This window comes from Ambystoma mexicanum, chromosome 1p (assembly GCF_040938575.1).
Source record: "Ambystoma mexicanum isolate Mex_15411 chromosome 1p, UKY_AmexF1_1, whole genome shotgun sequence".
In the NCBI taxonomy this organism is placed as follows: domain Eukaryota; kingdom Metazoa; phylum Chordata; class Amphibia; order Caudata; family Ambystomatidae; genus Ambystoma; species Ambystoma mexicanum.
This window is the reverse complement of record NC_090921.1, coordinates 231,074,756-231,080,061: the sequence shown is the minus strand read 5'-3', so window position 1 is coordinate 231,080,061 and position 5,306 is coordinate 231,074,756.

The window sequence follows — 5,306 nt, the reverse complement described above, 5'->3', positions numbered from 1 at the left end:
TTGTTGTTCAAATATTCTGCACTCATGCAATTAGCAAAACACCCTGAAAGCGCACAGAGGGCAGACAGGGTGGGTAAAGGGGAAGGTAGACCATGAATTAGAGCAAGGATCAATAATTGCTACAATAGTGCAACAAGTAATGATAAAAAAAGTAAGGGTAGACAAACCTACTATTGCTAGTGAGTGCATTGAACGTGCAAGTGTAGAGGGGGAAATCAAGGTGCAACACAGTAATAGCATGCGTGAGTGCAAGGGCTTGACATGTGTGTCTCAATTGAAGAAAATGATCCAGTGCATGCGTAACAACATCCATTCCGTACACCAATACGAAAATCACTACATGTACCAGAACGCACCCAACCAAAGTGACAAAAAAGAAGCACAAACACAGTCAAGAAAACCCACACCACCTGATGCAAAGACAGAGAATAGATATGCTCCCACCCACATACCACCATTGGCCTGCACGCCAATTACCCAGGTCCCCTGCCTGTTAGAAGTGCACAATCACATATGCTTTGGATTGGAATTTTAAATGATTCACAGTACATATCTATGATTTAGTGCCACGGACATAATAGTATTATTGCATTGTAACACAATTATAACACATACATCAGTTCCCTTTGTGTGAGTTGTACTGAAAGGGTCAGAGGTCATGTTAGCTGCTGCAAAATGGGCCAATTCATGGTCTCCTGTCATGTGAGCCTAGGATGGAAAAAGAGTTCAGCTTGGAGTCCTAGAACAACGATAGTGAGGGCCTGCACTCCCATATATTCCCACAGACAAGGATACTTTGCAAGGCCAATTTCTAAAACAATCTTCATGGCAGAAGCCCTGGTTGATGAGAGATGCTGGGCTAATTGGGTGGGGAGGTAATGTCCAGTCCACCTCCTGGCACCTGGGTTTGAGTTTACGTGCTGATAAGTGAATCGAATGTTACAGACATGGCACGAGCGTGCCAACCAATTGTAGAGGGCCTTATAGTTTGAAGACCAATGATAAACTGTGTACTTTACAAGTTTTAAGAGGTAGGCATAAGTTTTCCACCTGACAGTGGGCAGCAAATCCCAATCCTAGTCCCTATGCAATGTATACTTACTTGTTCCCCTTAAGCCTATCACAGCCTTTGATAGGTTTCCTATTATTTCCCATGCAGTATGACATCACGTCTGACGTATTCTTTGCATATAAGGATGTTTTTTTGAGAAAATCGTCAAGAGCCTGAGCGAACGTCCGTTGATGTCCGTTGTAACCTCCCTGTTTTGGATAATTGTTAATAAAACAGTACCTTTGCCATCTTCCCGAGTTGGTTCCATTATTTGGACTCAGAATTATTCTGCAACCCCATCCATTGCATGCACGTTACTAAAGAGCCATATGCTCATGTGGTAGCGGTGCGGATGGTTGAAAAAGATCCAAACTAGTTTGTCTCCAGTGTTTCGGACGATCCGGCATCGTCCGCCATTAGCCGGAAGATCACAGGGTTTCCTGTGGGGAGCGGCGGATAGAATTAAATTTGCAATAGGTGTGTTTGGGCCATGATATCTTGCACGCCCACTATCAAAAGGTATCTGGGCGTCCAGGGAGGGGTTAGATCTACATTGATTGGGAACAGATTAAACATAAAACAGGATGACCACTTGTGTTAGTGTGAGTTTACCCCAGGGAGGTAGGGGATGCGAATTACCATAGGTGTGTTCAGGCCATGATATATTGCACCCCCCACAATCAAAAGGTATGGGAGTGTCCCGGGAGGGGGTAGATGGTGCCTCTACATTGGTTGGGACCAGATTAAACATAAAACAGGATGACCACTTGCGTCAGTGTGAGTTAACCCCAGCGAGGTAGGGGATGCGAATTACCATAGGTGCATTCAGGCCATGATATCTTGCACCCCCCACAATCAAAAGGTATAGGGGTGTTCCGGGAGGGGCAATGGGACGCCTCTACATTGGTTAGGACCAGAGTAAACATAAAACAGGATGACCACTTGCGCTAGTGTGAAATACTCCAAGAGAAATAGGGGATGCGAATTACCATAGGTGTGTTCAGGCCATGATATCTTGCACCCCCCACAATCAAAAGGTATGGGGGTGTTCTGGGAGGGGGTAGATGGTGCCTCTACATTGGTTGGGACCAGATTAAACATAAAACAGGATGACCATGTGCGCTACTGTGAGTTAACCCCAGGGAGGTAGGGGATGCGAATTACCATAGGTGCATTCAGGCCATGACATCTTGCACCCCCCACAATCAAAAGGTATGGGGGTGTCCAGGGAGGGGCTAGGTGATGCCTCTACATTGGTTAGGACCAGAGTAAACATAAAACAGGATGACCACTTGCACTAGTGTGAGTTAACCCCATGGAGGTAGGGGATGCGAATTACCATAGGTGTGTTCAGGCCATGATATCTTGCACCCCCCACAATCAAAAGGCATGGGGGTCTCCAGGGAGGGGCTAGGTGATGACTCTACATTGATTGGGACCAGATTAAACATACAGCCGGATGACCACGTGCGCTAGTGTGAGTTAACCCCAGGGAGGTAGGGGATGCGAACTACCATAGGTGCATTCAGGCCATGACATCTTGCACCCCCCACAATCAAAAGGTATGGGGGTGTACAGGGAGGGGTTAGATGGTGCATGTACATTGATTGGGACCAGATTAAACATAAAACAGGATGACCACTTGCACTAGTGTGAATAGCCCCAAGAGAAATAGGGGATGCAAATTACCATAGGTGCATTCAGGCCATGATATCTTGCACCCCCCACAATCAAAAGGTATGGGGGTGTTCCGGGAGGCGGTAGATGGTGCCTCTACATTGGTTGGGACCAGATTAAACATAAAACAGGATGACCACTTGCGTCAGTGTGAGTTAACCCCAGTGAGGTAGGGGATGCAAACTACCATAGGTGCATTCAGGCCATGATATCTTGCACCCCCCACAATCGAAAGGTATGGGGGTGTTCCGGGAGGGGTTAGAGGATGCCTCTACATTGGTTAGGACCAGAGTAAACATAAAACAGGATGACCACTTGCGCTAGTGTGAAATACTCCAAGAGAAATTGGGGATGCGAATTACAATAGGTGTGTTCAGGCCATGATATCTTGCACCCCCCACAATCAAAAGGTATGGGGGTGTTCTGGGAGGGGGTAGATGGTGCCTCTACATTGGTTGGGACCAGATTAAACATAAAACAGGATGACCATGTGCGCTACTGTGAGTTAACCCCAGGGAGGTAGGGGATGCGAATTACCATAGGTGCATTCAGGCCATGACATCTTGCACCCCCCACAATCAAAAGGTATGGGGGTGTCCAGGGAGGGGCTAGGTGATGCCTCTACATTGGTTAGGACCAGAGTAAACATAAAACAGGATGACCACTTGCACTAGTGTGAGTTAACCCCATGGAGGTAGGGGATGCGAATTACCATAGGTGTGTTCAGGCCATGATATTTTGCACCCCCCACAATCAAAAGGCATGGGGGTCTCCAGGGAGGGGCTAGGTGATGACTCTACATTGATTGGGACCATTTTAAACATACAGCCGGATGACCACGTGCGCTAGTGTGAGTTAACCCCAGGGAGGTAGGGGAAGCGAACTACCATAGGTGCATTCAGGCCATGACATCTTGCACCCCCCACAATCAAAAGGTATGGGGGTGTCCAGGGAGGGGTTAGATGGTGCATCTACATTGATTGGGACCAGATTAAACATAAAACAGGATGACCACTTGCACTAGTGTGAATAGCCCCAAGAGAAATAGGGGATGCAAATTACCATAGGTGCATTCAGGCCATGATATCTTGCACCCCCCACAATCAAAAGGTATGGGGGTGTTCCGGGAGGGGCTAGGGGGATGCCTCTATATTGGTTAGGACCAGAGTAAACATAAAACAGGATGACCACTTGCGCTAGTGTGAATTACCCCAAGAGAAATAGGGGATGCAAATTACCATAGGTGCATTCAGGCCATGATATCTTGCACCCCCCACAATCAAAAGGTATGGGGGTGTTCCGGGAGGGGGTAGATGGTGCCTCTACATTTGTTGGGACCAGATTAAACATAAAACAGGATGACCACTTGCGCTAGTGTGAATAGCCCCAAGAGAAATAGGGGATGCAAATTACCATAGGTGCATTCAGGCCATGATATCTTGCACCCCCCACAATCAAAAGGCATGGTGGTCTCCAGGGAGGGGTTAGATGGTGCATCTACATTGGTTGGGACCAGATTAAACATAAAACAGGATGACCACTTGCGTCAGTGTGAGTTAACCCCAGGGAGGTAGGGGATGCAACCTACCATAGGTGCATTCAGGCCATGATATCTTGCACCCCCCACAATCGAAAGGTATGGGGGTGTTCCGGGAGGGGTTAGGGGACACCTCTACATTGGTTAGGACCAGAGTAAACATAAACCAGGATGACCACTTGCGCTAGTGTCAATAGCCCCAAGAGAAATAGGGGATGCAAATTACCATAGGTGCATTCAGGCCATGATATCTTGCACCCCCCACAATCAAAAGGCATAGGGGTCTCCAGGGAGGGGCTAGGGGACGCCTCTATATTGGTTAGGACCAGATTAAACATACAGCAGGATGACCACATGCGCTAGTGTGAGTTAACCCCAGGGAGGTAGGGGATGCGAACTACCATAGGTGTATTCAGGCCATGATATCTTGCACCCCCCACAATCGAAAGGTATGGGGGTGTTCCGGGAGGGGTTAGAGGATGCCTCTACATTGGTTAGGACCAGAGTAAACATAAACCAGGATGACCACTTGCGCTACTGTCAATAGCCCCAAGAGAAATAGGGGATGCAAATTACCATAGGTGCATTCAGGCCATGATATCTTGCACCCCCCACAATCAAAAGGCATAGGGGTTTCCAGGGAGGGGCTAGGAGACGCCTCTATATTGGTTAGGACCAGATTAATCATACAGCAGGATGACCACGTGCGCTAGTGTGAGTTAACCCCAGGGAGGTAGGGGATGCGAATTACCATAGGTGTGTTCAGGCCATGATATCTTGCACCCCCACAATCAAAAGGCATGGGGGTCTCCAGGAAGGGGTTAGATGGTGCATCTACATTGATTGGGACCAGAATAAACATAAAACAGGATGACCACTTGCACTAGTGTGAATAGCCCCAAGAGAAATAGGGGGTGCAAATTACCATAGGTGCATTCAGGCCATGATATCTTGCACCCCCCACAATCAAAAGGCATGGGGGTCTCCAGGGAAGGGTTAGATGGTGCATCTACATTGATTGGGACCAGATTAAACATAAAA